We start from the raw sequence: 18,413 nt of genomic DNA, 5'->3' as shown, positions 1-18,413 counted from the left end.
TTTTGTTTCCAATTTCCATAATTCTACGTGAGTATCGCAGGCTTGGCTGATTCCACCAATTCAGAAAAGTATTCAATAGAAGCTGAAGCTTTGTTAATTTCTCCTTATAGGATGTTGGCACAGACAACACCTGCATCCTGATTTCTGTTTTTCATAAACTCTGCAGCTGTAATGGAGAAAATCCCACATACTTTAACATTGCGTGTGTGTGTGCATGCACGCGTACGTGTGCAAACAGGGATACGATAAGACCTTCTACCTTTACTGAATAGGCATTTATTCAAAGTCTATTAAGGGTTATGTTGTAGTAAACGGACGTCTATGTAGGCATACCTTATTGCACTTCACAGATACCATGTTTTTAACTAAGTGAGAGTTTGTGGCAAACCTGCATGGAGCAAGTCTATCAGCACCAGTTTTCCAATAGCATTTGCTCAGTTTGTGTCTCTGCATCATATTTTGGTAATTCTTGCAATACTTCAAGCTTTTTCATTATTATTACATTGGTTGTGGTGATCAGTGATTTTTTTTTTTTTTAATTAATTAATTTATTTATTTGGTTGGGCCAGGTCTTAGTTGCAGCATATGGGATCTTCACTGTGGCACGTGGGATCTTTAGTTGTGGCATGCGGGCTCTAGTTCCCTGACCAGGGATCGAACCTGGGCCCCCTGCGTTGGGAGCACGGAGTCTTAACCACTGGACCACCAGGGAAGTCCGATCAGTGATCTTTGATGTTACTATTGTAATTGTTTGGGGACGAACTGAGCCCCTGTAAGACAGTGAACTTGTGTGTGCTCTCACTACTCCACCAAACGGCTGTTCCCCCGTCTCTCTCCCTCTTCTTGGGCCTGCCTGTTCCCTGAAACACAACAATATTGAAATTCGGCCAGTTAATAACCCTACAGTGGCCTCTAAGTGTTCAAGTGAAAGGAACAGTTTCACGTCTCTCACTTTAAATCAAAAGCTAGAAATGATTAAGGCAAGTTGAAAGCTGAGATAGGCTGAAAGCTAGGCCTCTTGCACCCAACAGTTAGCCAAGTTGTGAATGCAAAAGAAAAGTTATTGAAAGAAATTAAGGGTGCTACTCCAGTGAACACACGAATGATGAGAAAGTGAAACAGCCTTATTGCTGATACGGAGAAAGTTTTAGTGGTCTGGATAGAGGATCCAACCAGCCACAGCATTCCCTTAAACCAAAGCCTAATCCAGAGCTTTAACTCTCTTCCATTCTATGAAGGCTGAGAGAGGTGAGGAAACTGCAGAAGAAGAGTTTGAAGTTAGCAGAGGTTGGCTCATGAGGTTTCAGGAAAGAAGTCATCTCCGTAACGTAAAAGCACAAGGTAACGCAGCAAGTGACCCAGAAGATCTAGCTAAGATCATTAATGAAGGTGGCTACACTGCACAACAGATTTTCAATGTAGATGAAACAGCCTTATATCGGTAGAAGATGCCACCTAGGACTTCCACAGCTAGAGAGGAAAAGTCAGTGCCTGGCTTCAAAGCTTCAAAGGACAGGCTGACTCTTTTGTTAGGGGCTAATGCAGCTGGTAACTTTAAGTTGAAGTTAGTACTCATTTACCATTCTGAAAATCCTAGAGCCCTTAAGAATTATGCTAAATCTACTCTGCCTGTGCTCTCTAAACGGAACAACAAAGCCTGGATGACAGCACATCTGTGGATATTGCTGAATATTTTAAGCCCCGCTGATGAGAGCAACTTCTCAGAAAAAAAGATTCCTTTTGAAATATGACTGCTCAGTGACTATGCACTTGGTGACCCAAGAGCTCTGATGGAGATGCACAACAAGATTCATGTTGTTTTCATGCCTGCTGACCCAACACCCATTCTGCAGCTCATGAATCAGGAGTAATTGCAACTTTTAAGTCTCATTTTTTAAGAAATACATTTCATAAGGCTATAGCTACCATAGATAGTGATTCCTCTGATGGATCTGGGCAAAGTCAGTTGAAAACCTTCTGGAAAGGATTCACCATTCTAGATGCCATTAAGAACATTCGTGATTCATGGGAAGAGGTCAAAATATCAACATTCACAGGAGTTTGGAAGAAGTTGATTCCAACCCTCATAGATGACTTTGAGGAGTTCAAGACTTCAGTGGAGGAAGTAACTGCAGATGTGGTGGAAATAGCAAGAGAACTAGAAATAGAAGTGGGGCCTGAGGTTGTGAATGAATTGTTGCAATCTCATAATAAAGCTTTCATGGATGAGAAGTTGCTTCTCATGTGTGAGCAAAGAAAGTAGTTTCTTGAGATGAAATCTACTCCTGATGAAGATGCTGTGAAGGTGTTGAAATGACAACAAAGGATTTAGAATATCCTGTAAACTTAGTTGATAAAGCAGAGGCAGGGTTTGAGAGGATTACCTCCGATTTTGAAAGAAGTTCTGCTGTAGGTAAAATGCTAGCAAACAGTACTGCATGCTACAGAGAATTTTTTCGTCAAAGGAAGAGTCAATCGATGCGGCAAACTTTATTGTTGTCTTATTTTAAGAAATTGCCACTGCCACCTCAATCTTCAGCAGTCACCACTCTGGTCAGTCAGCAGCCATTAACATTCAGGCAAGACCCTCCACCAGCAAAAACATTAGGACTTTGCCGAAGGCTCAGATGATGGTTAGCACTTTTTAGCAATAAAATAATTTTTCATTAAAGTATGTATATTGTTTCTTTAGACATAATGCTACTGCACACTTAATAGACACAGTATAGTATAAACATAAGTTTTATATGCCCTGGGAAACCAAAAAATTCATGTGACTTGCTCTATGATGATATTCAGTTTATTACAGTGCTCTGGAACCAAACCTGCACTATCTCCAAGGTATGCCTGTATTCTTCCAGATTCATTATTCTATGGAGCCTCCTCTTCAACCACCCCTTCTATCCCATTTCTCACATTCTGCAGTTTTCACACTGAAAAAGATGAATAAGCATAGTGTAAAAAATTCTGACGGTGGCTTAGAGAAAATTCTTAAAGGGTTGGAGAAGCAAGATATAAGTCAAAGAAATCCAAAGAGGGCTAGATCATTTCAACACATCCTCCCAAGTAAAGATAATATTTCTGCGTGTTTCAAAAGGACATTAAAACAAGAAAAGAAAATCAAAAAGGTCTCCAGTTTTTTAAAAGTCTCCGAGAGTCAGAGAAATAGAACCCTATGGTTCATCTGCCTCCAGCCAAACTAGATAAATATAAAATAACCTTAGTAATTTTGTGTAACACTTTCTAAGGTGACAAAACATTTTTGCATTTCTCATGAGATTCTAACAAAAACCTTCGGAAGTAGGCATAAAAATGATTAATATCTCATTTTACAGATGAGAGAGTGGACGGACACTCAGAGACCTTAAATGACATGCCTGGGTTCTCCAGCTTGGCACTGATGAGCTGGGAACAGGATCTACACATCAGGCTCTTGGGCTGTGCTGGTTTTCTTTATGCTTAGCGCTTAGTTATACACAATAAGCAGACATCAATAGAGAAGACTCAGCACTAGTAATCACATGCCAGTATGTATCATTTAACTAAAAGACACATATATAAAAATGTAAATATTTAATTTTCTGATATCATTACTGTTACAAAGTGAAGGAAAGATATTATATAAGAAATACTAGAGAACCGATGAGCGAAAGTGATAGAAACTTAAAAGCACAGAGGCTTTTTAGCTTGACCTTAAGTTAGTTATTCTTAGGCTAGAAATGAAGGAAATTAAGCAGGTAATATATAGACCTTAAAAAAGAATAAGAACTAAACATCTGGATCATTACGGGCTATTCTGAAACAACTGACTAGGAAAAGGAGGACAAAGAATGTTATAGAAATCAGTAGCTAACACTGGTGAGAGAGTGGTCTAAATTGATATAGTCTGAAAACATGACTCAAAGAGACATAATCACAGCCTATAAATATCCTCCAAGCAACAATATATGTGGTAAGTAAAGGAAGTGAATTATTCACAACCTGGAGTTCAGGTCATTTTTCTTTGTCCAGTTGTCTAAGGAAGACAATGCTTTACACCTGAGCTGGTGTTGTCCTCAGACTTTACAACAGCAGAGGAGACTTAAGGCTGGTACCGCTGGAGATACCCAGGTGTAGGGTTAAAAAGAAGATCCACAGGGAATGGCCTTCCCATGGCTCTCCACCTTGCTAGGAATTAGACCGGACAGTTTGAGTGTTTTCATTTCTCCCTCACCTTTGAAAAGGAATACATATTTGGACAAGGAGAAAGTGCATTTATCATAGTTCATATCAAAAGAGAGAATTTGACAGAAACTGAATGCTGATCCCTTATCCAGGTCGATCTCTAGCACCAGCCGTCTCTACTCTTGGCCTGCTTGTTAGGAGAAAGTTGCTCATCTGAGCTGGCTGTTCCTGGCCAAAATTTATGCTGATGACCTCAAGGAGGACCTGTCTGGTGCGAGACAATGTTTTAAGCCTTCGCTAACTGTCCGCACGTCACCCATAGCTTCCCCCTGTCTCCAGCCACTCCCCCACCTCCGTGACGGTTTGCCTCTCCTCGCCTCGCAGACTGCGTTCTCTGGAATGCCGCACGCCCACCGACCACACTGCGTCACAGCCTTTATTCACTGTCTTTCTCCCTCGTTAACATTCTTGAAGTCTAATTCCATTTTTTAAAATAAACGTGTTGTTTCAGAATAGTTTTAGATGTACAGAAAAGTTGCAAAGTTAGCACAGAGACTCCCAAATGCCCCACAGTGGGTTTCCGTTATGATTATCTTACGTTGCTCCGATACATTTGCTACAATGAATGAACCAGTTTTGATAGGTTAGTATTAACTAGAGTTCATACTTTGAGACTTTCTTAGTTTTTGCCTAATATTCTTTTTCCATTCCAGGATCTCATCCAGGACACCACATGACATTTAGTCGTCATGTTTCCTTAGGCTCCTTTGGTCTCTGAGAATTTTTCTGACTTTATTTTTTTATTTTTATTGAAGTACAGTTGATGTACAATGTTGTGTTAATTTCTTCTGTACAGCAAAGTGATTCAGTTATACACACATACATATATATATATATATATATATATATATATATATGTTCTTTTTTATATTCTTTTCCATTATGGTTTATCACAGGATACTGAATATAGTTCCCTGTGCTGTACAGTAGGACCTTGTTGTTTATCCATTCTGTATATAACACTTGGCATCTGCTAATCCCAGCCTCCCACTCCATCCCTCCCTCTTGACAACCACAAGTCTGTTCTGTATGTTTCTGACTTTATTTTTGATGACCTTGACAGTTTTGAGGAATTCTGGTCAGGTATTTTGCAGAATGTCTATTTCTTTTTTTTTGTTTTGACGTTTCTCTCAATGTTAGCCTGGGGTTATGGGTTTGGGGAGGAAGGCCACAGAGGCAAAGTACTATTTTCATCACAACCTTTCAAGGGTACCTACTATCAACGTGACTTCTCACTGTCGTTGTTGACCTGGATCAGCTGCATCCGTTTTCTCCACTGTACAATTAGTCGTTTCTTCCCCTTTCCATATTGTACCTTTTAGAAGGAAGTCACTATGCACAGCCCACACTTAAGGAGTGGGGTATTATGCTCTAGTTTTATGTTTTAATTGATTCTACATCCCCAGAGTCTGACCCAGTTCAGCACAGAGTAGAAACACAATAAATGTTGAAGGGGTGAGTGAGAAGGATACAGGTTCCACACTGCATGGAAGATTGATGTGATTAAGACGTGGCATAAACTCTATTATATACTTGAAAGTTGCTAAGAGAGTAGATCTTAAATGTTCTAACCACAAAAGAGAAATGGTAATTATGTGACATGATGGAGGTGCTTTGTCAGTAATCATTTTGCAATATGTAAGTGTGTATCAAATCAACACATTAGGGACTTCCCTGGTGGCGCAGTGGTTAAGAGTCCACCTGCCAATGCAGGGGACACGGGTTTGAGCCCTGGTCCTGGAAGATCCCACATGCCTCGGAGCAACTAAGCCCGTGCGCCACAACTACTGAGCCTGTGCTCTAGAGCCCGCGAGCCACAACTACTGAAGCCCGCACGCCTAGAGCCCGTGCTCCGCAACAAGAGAAGCCACCGCAATGAGAAGCCCATGCACCGCAACCAAGAGTAGCCCCCGCTCTCTGCAACTAGAGAAAAAGCCCGCACGCAGCAACGAAGACCCAACACAGCCATAAATAAATAAATAAATAAATAAATTTTTTAAAAAAATCAACACGTTAAACTCACACAATGCTATATGTCAATTACAGTTCAATAAAGCTGAGGAAAAGTAAAGGAATGACATAAAGGAAAATTGGAAAGATTTTATTCAACGACAGTTATAGTGAGAGGAAAAGTAAGAAGAATAGCATTTTCTCACACTTTTAACGTATTGCAAATTATCAATAATTGTTGAAATGAAGATGAATAAAGGAGAAAAGATTCTCTAAGGAAAGAAGAAAGAACTGCTTCACGGGTCTTCTTTTCCTTGTGTCCCCTTCATTTTTTTTTTTAATTCTTTTTTTCTCACTTGTCTTTTTTTTAAATACATATTTAATTTAATTAATTTATTTATTTATGGCTGTGTTGGGTCTTCATTTCTGTGCGAGGGCTTTCTCTAGTTGTGGCAAGCGGGGGCCACTCTTCATCGCGGTGCGCGGACCTCTCACTATCGCGACCTCTCTTATTGCGGAGCACAGGCTCCAGACGTGCAGGCTCAGTAATTGTGGCTCACGGGCCCAGTTGCTCCGCGGCATGTGGGATCTTCCCAGACCAGGGCTGGAACCCGTGCCCCCTGCATTGGCAGACAGATTCTCAACCACTGCGCCACCAGGGAAGCCCCTGTCCCCTTCATTTTTGAGGTTGGGGCGCAATTAGCTTTTTAAGCAGCTCTTATAATAAATAAGAGAAGAAAATGAAGTTAACAGAGGGCTATCTTCCTGGTTCTTTCATTCAGTCAGCAAGGAGCACCGCTGAGAGCCAGGCATGAGGATCAAGGTTGTACAAGAGCCAGGCCCTGCCTTTGGGAAGCTGACAGTCTATGGAGAGGAGATAAGAGAGAAAGTCAAAGGGTCTCAGCCTCAGGAGGAATGTGTGAAGGGTATCAAGTGGGAGGCAGAAACAAGATGCTACGGAAGCCCGGCGAGGAAAGATCATTCTTGCACTAGTGCAGTCGTTGGCATAGGACCTAGGGTCACATTAGAGAGGAGGGGAAATGAGGCTTCTGACCCTGAGAGTCAAGGCTAAACATGGAGGTGAGGTAGACTGAGGCATTGGTAGCAGGGTCTGGGTGGAGGCAGCTAAGGCCGGGGATTACAAGCAGGAAGACCAGGTTCAGGCTGTGGAAGGGAGTGGGAGGATGAGGAGGTCGCGGGCTGCCTATCTCCAGTTTTAATCTTGTTCATTACAGACACAGGCAATTTTAAAAAGAGCTTATCTAGTGAAGAAGCGTCATTTAATCCAATGAACAAATCGATATATCTGTAGGTTTTTTTGTTCTTGCAAGATACTCCTTTTGATTTTACCTAATTTTAATATTAGCTAAAGGCTGGTGATGTGAAGGCTTTCTGTCTGACCACAACATTAGAGTTGGAACAGAATTTTCCTTCGAAATTTCCTGAAAGGTTTTTAGCAAAAGCAATTAATTGCCCTGCTGACTAACTAGTTAGTATGTCAAATGACAGCAATGTGCATTTCACCCCAGAGCCTGAAGGGGGCGCCCACAGCCCACATTGAGCCAAGGGCCCCAACCAGGCCATTCGAGCTTCTGGTTATGCAAGAAAAAGCCAGCCTTTGGAGGATGGATGCGTTTGCTAATGATGTTTGGCTTCATGGAACATAGATGTTTTCCTTTTTTTTAAAAAAATTCTCATTACTTATTAATGGCATGTAGAAGTATGCTTGCAACACAATCTGTAACCTTAAAAATGGACTGCATTAAAGTTGCTGAAGGAGGTCAAGGGAAAGATAGGCAGTGCAGCCATGTTTCTTTTTCTTTTAAACTTATAAAAAGCCGGGTGATTCCAGGGTGAGGGATCTGACATGTGGTGCTGGATGCTGAGAGAGGATTGGGAGTGGGCGTCTGTAGAGAAGGTTTGGACACCCTGTTGAAAGGTTACCTAAGACGTTACTAGCCTGTAAAAAGTTCCTGCAAAAATCAACTGCAATAGCTCTTCTGTGTCATTGCACAATCAAAACAAACTGCATTTGGTGCATATGGAGCATTCACCTTTTTTGGAAGTAAAAAGAGTCTGCTGTATTCAGTGTGATGGCCCATTGAGCCAGTGCCTATTGCTTGTGACAGAGGTATGTGCCCTAACACATCACTACTTGGGTCAGAGCTTGAAATTTAAGGACACATTGCCTATCTAAATGTTTGGCCCATTTCTGTAGGATATCTTGGAGCTTAGAGTCAGGAGGACAAAATCAGGATTATGATTTTCATGTAGTGTCAAGACAGAATCTTGTGGTATCATGTGGTGGTAAATACAGAGACCAGTCAAATTGGCCAACTTGTTAAAAACCTTATTAGAGAAGATGGCATGTGAGTTACTTGCAAGCCTATAGCAGCAGCAGTAACTCATGTTCTGGCAATTGAAGACTATCCTATGAGCTTCCGTTCTTCTGCATTCATTAAATAGCACTTAGTTACCATGGCAACTGTCCCTTTTCATTATTTGTGAGCGGTAGGGTATCTCACAGAATCTCAAGCACACAGACACACAGCTAACACACTGTGTGCACTGGAACATTTAATGAAGACTTCTAGGCTGGACTGTATTTTGCAAAGCAGGCATACTTTGCTCACAGTTATTTTCGTTTATTATTTTTAACTCAATTATGGCAGGCTTCGACCTTGAATACACCATTCTTGAAGGCATTGTGCTGTCTTTCCTGCTTAATTTCCTTCCCTTTCTCATTGAAGATAGAGATAAATGAATTTAACTATATTCAGAGAAGAGTAATGACTTGCAGCTTAATGAAAGTGCCCCTCTGAGTTCTAGAGAGGGCCTTGTGTGTGAAAAGGAGAAGAATGACTATTTCATCCTTGGCTAGTGGGGAGTGTGGGACGTGGGGAAAAAGAAGAAATAGGGAGTAAGGTGCCCTTTGGTGAATAGTGATGACTGTGGCTGATTATTACAGCTATGTTATCAGTGACTATTTCACGGAAGCTACTAAGCATTTTCCCTTGAAGTTGCACATCGTGTATCATTTAACTAACTTGTACACTATCATCTTCCTTCTCAAAAGAAGCGTTTGCACACACACATGCTAGCACGCACTCACACACAGGCACATAAACACAACTACCGTGTCTCTGCTTGTAAATGTTGGTCAGCCTGAAAACTCTGCTTTTAATGCCTGTTTCTAAGACTGTTTATAACTCACTCCTCTCCCAGTCCCCAAACCCACACCATCACGTCATGTGGGAGGAGGGGAGAGAGACCCAGGCCTTGTACCACGTGTGTGGCTGGAAATGAAGACGATTGATGCCATGCTTTTTCACCGGGTTGTCTTGCAGACGTTCATGGGGGCAGCATGGCGTCAGGTGAAGGTTGACCAAGGCTCTGCTTTTGCACAGCTATCCGAGGACCCGCCACATAGTAGTTACCATAGATTTATAGAGTAATTTTGACAATTTTCTGGCAAATGATAGCAAAGTTTCTTGAGGAATAAATGACTTTTGCTAATCCACACAAAATCCAGCCCACCTTCTCAGCTGCTGGGGGCAGGAGCAGAACCAGAGCATAAAGAGAAAAAGGCTTTGGGGTTCAATTCCTACTCTGTGTGCCACATACTAACTGGATGTGACCTTGGGAATGTTATTTAATTTTTCTGAATTTCAGTCTGTTTATTTGTAAGATAGGGATGTTGATGATGATTGACGTTTATCTGATAGCATTGTTGTGTTTAAGATAGTGTACGTAAAATGCTTGGTATAATAAATGTAATAAAAAAACAAAATATCTGAAATGTGTGGTACATAATGTTCAGTAGTGCCTGGCGTGCAGTAGATGCTCAGTAGTAGTAGGTGGTCAGTGTCAGTAGATGATCAATTGATCAAATAAGTGGGAGCTATTATTAACTATAATTGTGATTCAAAAGCAGTAATGACTTACTTCAGACCAAACAGGACTAAAATTATATTTCATGTAACGCTCCATCTCTTGTGTTTCTTACACATCTGCAACTTGCAGCAAGAATGACTAAAATTAAGGAGCTTAGTGGATTCTTTAGGCTAAGATAACCTGATTAAATCAGAACTCATGTGCGCCCAGAGCTGACTCCTTTGAAAAATTATTTGCAGTGAAACAGTTTCAACAAACCACCTAAGATCCATTTTGTGACCTTCAGAAGACATTTGCTTTAAAAAAAAGTTTTGGACTATGCATGAAAAAAGCTAGCTTGCTGATTACATACGGGTGAAATTTTAACCACTATTTATTCCAGGTTGTTTATTTAAACATGTTCTTATGCAGCTGAACCTTTCAAGTGAACTAGAAATGATTTCCAAGGACTTCACTACTAATAGCTGCAATTTTCTTCAAATGATACAGGAAAAACGGCTTAGGGACAGACCACAGTAACCCATATTCTATCGTTGACAATTTGCCTTTGCCAGAGTAAGCATAGTTTATTTTAAGCATTAGGATTTGGGTAACAAATAAGCACCAAGGGGAGGTGGTTGTATGAAACGCATAGGCTTTTCTAACCTGCTCTATTTTTCTTCCTACCTGACATATGTTATAAATTTTTTTGTCTTTGGCATTTGCCTGTCTTATTTACAACTGTATCCCTAGGTACCAAAACAGTGCCAGGAATATATAGCAGCTCAATAATTATTTATTGAGTGACTAAACCAGATATTAATTGTCTCGGGCCAGTGAACAAATGTGATTTTAAAATTTTGGTTGGGCTTTGTTTATCTGCTTCGGAAACACGTCCAAGATCGAGGTTTTACATTTTTCCCTCTGAGTTGAAAAAAAAAGAATTCTGGCACTTCTTCCTTCTCCTTCCCCAAAGCAGTACTTGACAAGGATACGTTCCAGAGTCAGTGGCCAGTAACATTGCCAGACCTGGCCTGGCCATGAATGTGGCTTAAGCCAGATTGGATCCTTTTGTGGGTTAAACGACTCTGTGTTTTGGTCCCAGACTCATTTCTAATTCTGGCCAGTTATCTTAAAAACATGGGCCCTTGGTTATGGAGGGGTCAGAAGATGGAATGAAAATGGATGGAGGGAAATTTCGTGTCAGTACCTGAAAAGAATCCCAGTGTCCTTATATTCTTAAAGCACAGCAAAGAGCACGACTTCCTACAAAGGCCTTTGGAGAAAGCATCAGTTACTATGCATTGTTCTCTTTAGAGGGCGATCACAATTGGAAGTCTATTTGGAGGCAGTGAGTAATTTAGGGAAGCACAGTCTTTTCTAATGGCCTGAACAAAGCTCAAAAAACAAAACAAAAACAAAAAACCTTAATGTAAGCTAATTTACTTTTTTTTTTTTTAAGAACAGGGGTTCTTGGGACTTCCCTGGCAGTCCGGTGGTTAAGACTCCTCACTCCCAGTGCAGGGGGCACGGGTTCAATCCCTCATCGGGGAACTAAGGTCCCGCATGCTGCATGGTGCGGCCAAAAAAAAAGAAAAGGGGGCGGTTCTCAAAGTGTGGTCCCTGGACCAGTAGCATCAGCATCAGCTGGGAATGTATTAGAAATGCTAATTCTCAGGCACCTCCCGGAGCCTGCTGTCTCAGAAACTCTGAGGGTGGAGCCCAGCAACCTGTGTTTTCACAAGCCCCCCAGGGGATTCTGTTCCTCACTCAGGTTTAAGAAGCACTGGTTCTCATAGTGTGAGAGAAGGCTTTGGAACTCAAAGTCCAATTAACTCCCCAAACAGAGTTCTCTGTAGCCCTGCTTGATTAGTACTAGTTTTAGGAAACTTAACTACCTAACCAAACTGTTCAGTCCTTCCTGGGATGGTTGTAATTGTTAGGATGTTCTTACTTTGGTTGCATTAAAAATTCCCTCCTTCCAGCTGCTAACATATTTGGCCTCTGAAGCTATGAGGAATGTATCTACATTCTCAGATAATTGTTCATTCATTCATTCATCCAGTCAAACATTTGAAGAAAGACATTGGCTCCAATAAGTCATCCCATCACCAGATAAGCATCCTCAGATCCCTCAGTGGATCCTTAGGTCCATGATAGCAGAATCCCAATGTCCTGACCACACTACTGCTCACCCTTCTCTTGACGCACACTTGTCCACATCCTACAAAGATGCAAGTCCCAGAACTGGATCCGATTCTGCTCGTCATAGCACGAGAGCAAGAACATGTGAGGCTGATTGGTTTTATAACTAAATGCAGAACTTTGCATTTCCTTTATGACATTTTTTTCTGCGATGTACCTTATGAAATTGCCATTTGTAGGTTAAAAATGTGAAATGTGAGCAATTGCGTGGAGTTCTAATATCACATTTATTCAGTCAATAATATAAAAACATATTGGGCCTTCTCTGGTGTTTATGTTAAGATAACAGGATTATGCTAAATGGTTTTTGTTTGTTTGTTTGTTTGTTTCACACTTTTAAGTCCATTTGAGCAGATAGTAATTTACAGTGTCCATAATTCTTCAGAGATGCAATATTTAATATAAACAGAAGTCACAAAGAATAATGCAGTTAACATTTGTGTATTAACCTTCCCAAGCCCATCTCCTCCCCTCCCCCAATAAATACCTTGAATCCTGGATTTGATGTTTATTACTCCCATGCATTTCTTCCTATTTGTACGATATATATATATAGGTGCATTCCCAAGCACAGTATATACACAATAAATATATTTTGTGTATTTTTGGCTTTATATGGATTGTATTGTACCATATATATTATTGTGCAACTTTCTCAATATTATGTTTATTGGCACCTAACCATGTCGAAATGTGTGTAGGTGTTTCATTCCTTTCTACTGCTGTATCGTATTCTATTTTATGAATATAGCATGATTGATTATATATCTTCCTATGCTGGTGGACATTTAGGTTGTTTCCAGTCTTTCACTGTTTCAGACAGTGTGTACATCCTTGTATACATGTGTGAGAGTTTCTATAGGACATCTGTCTAGTCCCTGATTTGTTTGACATCAAATGCTGTCAAATTTTTGCCAGTAGAAAGATATAAAATTGCTCGATTCTTTGTAAGTAAATGCAGAACGATCCATTTGTCTCTATTACCTCTTATCTTGTCCCACATTCATTTGTTCAGTTATTAAGAACCATATATTGGACCCCTGCCATGTGTCAAAGACCACAGTAGGCAGCTGAAAACAAAAGTGAGGCATAATCTCACTCCTTACTTGGGTGGCAGGGGCAGGGTTAGTGGAGAGGTGGTGGCTTTTGCTTTTTGGCTGCAGTCATTGTTTTGTGAGCTGCGAGCCTGACATTGCAGGGATCCGCTGTCACTAACAGAGTGGAATGGAATGTGGAGATGGGGTGTGGGTGGTAGGAAGTGGGGTTAGACAACTTGGGCTTCCGATCCCTTCCTGTCCCCTGAGGTGACACAGCAAATATCCACCTGTACACCTGGCTTTGTACCTATTTTCTTATTCTAACTGCATCCCCAATCCCTGAGATACAGAATATTAGCATCAACCAAAGACACATGAACACAGACATATAACGATTTCCTATTCATCAGGGCCTCTGGTTACAGCCTCACGTATTTTGCATAAACATACATGTTGGCCCTGATTTCCCCACTTTATCATGTATAAACTGAGATGAAGTTTATATGTACATATATACGCATCTATATATGTGTATATATATGTAGGTTTATGCAGAGTGGTGAGCTGGGGGTGCTGAGCAGAGCATCCCTGAGTCCAAGGTCAGAGCTTCCTCGCTGGGCTGCAGGGCAGCAGACTGCGTGCTCTGTCCTCGGTGACAAGTGCGCACTTGGCATATAGGTCTCTGCAAATCTGCCAGTGCTCCTGGATCACTTCCCAGCACATCCTGCTGGCTGGGGGATTCTTTGGACACCAGAGGACAGTGGACATTTTCCATTTAAAAGGTTTCCTGTGCCTGCAGAACACCTACTCGGTGCCCTCCCAGAAGAGCGGGCTGTGCAAAGCAGAGAGAGCTGGGGAAGGAGAGTCAAGGTACATTAAGTTAATTTTGCAGCGGCAGCTGGAGTCACATTAAACCTATTGCCTAATTTCCTTTGTCCAACTTGATTTCTTTTTGGCTGGAAGAGAAATGGATCAGTCTTGCTTTTTATGCCGAGATGATGCTGCCTGAAGGAAAATCTCCATCAGTTCCCTGTGCCTGCCTTCAGTCCTGTAATTGGGACTGGGCAGCGACCTCCCCGGCGGCCTTCTGGAGGGGGTCACGCAGGCTGCCCCTCCACGCAGAGCTTGGCGTCTGTGCCAGGCCTTCCTGCAGGCGTCTCTGGCCACATTCTAACACAGACAGCTTCATTTTATTTATTTTCTTCTTTTCTGTGAAGCCCTTTGCTCCCTACCTTTTCTCTATCTCTTTTCCTATATTTGGAATTCTCTCTGTCTCTCCAAAATTTCTTAACGGTGGTTTCTTTACATTTCTGATATAATATTTCCTTCCTGTCTCCCCTCCTCCCACCCCACCCCAATGTGATTCTGCCCGTTTTTTTTTTTTTTTAATCACCAAGGAGGGACATGTTTATACTTTGCTCTTGGTTCTATTCTCCTACCCAGGCATTTAAGGAAAGCTAAGAGTCTGGAGGCAGAAAAATGAAAAGGCAGTTTAGCCACACACAGAAAATAGGAGCATTTATCTGTGCGGAAGGGTTGCTGAGTTCCTCGCATGGTGGGGATGGGAGGAGAAAATATTAACCGGTTACCTACAAATGTATTTATTGCGTGCTCACTCTGTATAAGAAATAGCGTTGCTAAGTGCTGTGAGGGACATAAATATAAGATTTAACACCTACCATCAAAGAGGCTGCATTCTGGTTGGACAGACAAGATATAAACATGGGAAAGGATAAGATAACTCTTGGAAGAGGAAAATTAGAAGCGCTCAACACATCAGTTCAAGAAGTGGGGAGGGTCTCATGTGCTTGACTCCTACCAATGAGTGGTCCAAATAATTGTCCTGAGTTGAGGTCATCAAGCCTTCACAGAAGACTGGGTTGGGCTTGGGAAAGGGCTTTGACCTAGCTGAATCCTTGGGGACGGTTCTGGATAAGTAGACGGGGGCAGTAAAGCCCTCCAGATGGAGAAGTCAGGGATAAATGAGGGAAAATGGAAAAGATAATTCAGTGGGCAATCAAGAGACCCAGGAGGCTGAGCAGAGGGGTCAAGGTGGCAGGCAGCTGGAGACAAGATTAGTCCTGGCCAAACTGCCAAGGGCTTTGAATGGTAGTTTGAGTACAGAAGATTTTTCTCTTCGGCAGCACGAGCTATTGAATGTCTTTGTGTGAGGATTTGAATTGATCTAAATCTGTACCTCCCTATTTTTACATGGCATAAGTGGAAAATGGTTATTTGTAGAGTACACGGCACTAAAGAGAAAGGGATTTGGAGACTGGGAGGAGAATATAGCAAAAGCAACTTGTCCTGGTTTGCCTGGAACCTTCCCAGTTTTCCCATAGCACTGAAAGTCTCATGTCCAGACAAATCCTCAATGACTGCTTGTCACCTGGGAGAATACTTTTGGTCAAAGGTGACTAGCCTATGAGCTCTGCCCACACCTGGTCACCCTGGGATCTCAGAGTTTCAATCTTGCATCCGGGCTCATCAGTTGGGAAACCTTGATTAAATAGTATTTTAGGGTTATGAGTGGGCAGGATGGGTTGGAGTCTGGAAGCATGGTCAGGAGGCTATTGGTGGAGTCTGGCTTGAGGGGATAAGGCCTCAAACAAGATGATGGCAAGGAAAATGGGGGGAAAAAATTGGTTTAAGACATTTTTCCCCCAGGGAGGAAAAGTTCTCCTAACAACCAGGAGAAAGATTGAAAATTGAATGAGGTAAAGGAGTCAGAAATGACTTCAAAACAACTGCAGCTTTGTTCATTTATGACCCAAGCATTTATTGAGTGCCAACTGGGTGCAAAATATCATACTCAGAGTTGAGTGAGAAATGTGTTCCCCTTATATAACTTAGGACCTGATTGGACACATTAAATAAAATTTTTTAAAAAACTCTTCAAATAACTATAATATAAGGTAAAAGGTCAGGGTGTGTGGCACAGTAGTTAAGGGGCATGGGATTCAGAGCAGAAGTGGGTCACTAGATTCAAATCTCAAATACTAGCTGCATGACCTTGGACAAGTTACCTTTTCAATTCTCAGTTTCCCCTCAGACCCACAGTAATGTAGATATGCTAATCATAGTGCCAAGCTCTGGGCCTTGTTGGAAGGAGATAATACCTTCAACGTGGTGCATGGCATATGGTAAAACTTTAAGCAACATTAATATCATTATCATTATCACATACAAAGTGGTAAGACACGAGAGATTTACTACCTAGCAGGGAGGTGTCAAAGTAAATGACTTTTTTTTTTTTTTAATAATTAATTAATTTATTTATTTATTATTTTTGGCTGTGTTGGGTCTTCGTTTCTGTGCGAGGGCTTTCTCTAGTTGTGGCAAGCGGGGACCACTCTTCATCGCGGTGCGCAGGCCTCTCACTGTCGCGGCCTCTCTTGTTGCGGAGCACAGCCTCCAGACACTCAGGCTCAGCAATTGTGGCTCACGGGCCTAGTCGCTCCGCGGCATGTGGGATCTTCCCAGACCAGGGCTCGAACCCGTGTCCCCTGCATTGGCAGGCAGACTCTCAACCACTGCGCCACCAGGGAAGCCCTAAATGACTTTTATAAAGTGAGAACCTATAGAAAAAAAAAAAAAAAAAGCTTAGACGAATCAACAATAGTTCCAGAATTCCAGTTTGTTTTGTCAATCATAGTTTCACTCCTGTTTATGCATATCCACTTCTGCACATTTAGTTTGCGATTGGCGTGTCAGTGGGGTGCAGTTGTACCTGCAATTTAGGTAAAATGCCCCTTAGATGTCACATTGCAAAGGGCCATTAATCAGTGTTGGATGTCTGACCCTGTGGGGCAGTGGTCTCCAGAGAAGGGTCTCTATCTAATTTCTTTATTTTAGTTATAACTTGGATTACTTTTTACAGTTTAAAAATTTTTTTTTTCCTTTTGCTATTTTAAATCCAAATTTTTGATTATTTCTATTGGATGAGTTACTAAGAGCAGAATTACTATATCAAAGGGTATATGCATTTAAGGGTTCTCTGCGTATGTGGTTACCTCCTCATGGTTCCTCACCAACTCTGGGTACAATCTTTTTTTTTTCCCTTTGATTTTTGTTACTTTTGCAGGTAAAAATTTTTACCTTTCAGCTACAAATTGCATATATTTGAGCACTAAGGAAGTTGAATATTTTTCCATGTTTATTAGTCATTGGGTCTTTTTCCTTATGAAGAAATATCGGTTCATGTCCTTTGTTCATTTTTCATTTGGTAAAGTGTTATTATTTGTCTCTTCATTTAAAGGGGTCTGTCTTATTTCTTGCAAACTCCCCAGGTTCTTTTGAGAAATAAATGCTATAGTTACATGAAAGTGTTTTGCATAAACTGTAAGGACCTATATGCATGTTATTATTATTGAAAAATTGACCTTGTTCATATGTTAGAGTCATATTTATAACAAAGAGGTCCTTGCAAATTCAGAAATAGACTTGACTAGAGTGTGAGGTCAGTTCCCGTCGGGATTTTTGTCTGTTTTATTCACTGCTGCATCCCCAGTGCCTATAACAGTGTGTGGCATGGAGTAGTGATCAATAAATACATGTTAAATGAATGGAATATGAGATAAACACATAGATGGATAGAGATTTTCTACAATGTTCCACCAAGTTGACTTCATTTCATTTTCTTTTTTGCCTCAAGCTGGAAGCAAATAGAGTTGTGTATGGCTGGTAGGTCAGAGCTGTGAAATAGTGTTCTTATCATTCTGGACTTAGGAAGCTCATTTCTTAGAACCTAACTTTCTTTATGGTAACATTGTAAGCCTAATTAGTAATTCTACCTCATTTATTTAAGTGATAAACCAGAGACAAGAAGAGTTTAGTGACCCAAGCATGGCTTTCAGCAGTATGATAGAAGACCCAAGTTGTTGTTCTATTTTTATATAAGAGCATTTCTAATTCCTAAATATATGACAAGCCTCCTAGTCTGTCCATGCCTCACTTGTGGTTTCTGGCAATTATGAGAATAAATTGTACCCAAGGTCTAAAATAAAACATGACAGTATGCCTTAAAATTGATTCATTCTTTGGTTGCCTATTTTGTGGGAAAGGTTTTGCATAGAAATTTATGCTAGTGAGTTTAATCTCCTATATAGACTTAAATTCAACTAC

The 18,413-nt window shown here is 41.1% G+C and overlaps 1 protein-coding gene across 1 annotated transcript in view; it reads left to right on the top strand.

Moving 5' to 3' along the window:
- LOC309653691 (dihydropyrimidinase-like) overlaps window positions 1–18,413 on the top strand; it is a 78,669-nt gene that overhangs the window by 38,413 nt on the left and 21,843 nt on the right.

The sequence above is a fragment of the Balaenoptera physalus genome (assembly GCF_965194825.1).
Source record: "Balaenoptera physalus genome assembly, contig: HAP1_SCAFFOLD_884, whole genome shotgun sequence".
Classification (NCBI taxonomy): Eukaryota; Metazoa; Chordata; class Mammalia; order Artiodactyla; family Balaenopteridae; genus Balaenoptera; species Balaenoptera physalus.
The sequence above is the reverse complement of the archived record's forward strand: the minus strand, read 5'-3'. Positions and strand labels throughout refer to the sequence as shown.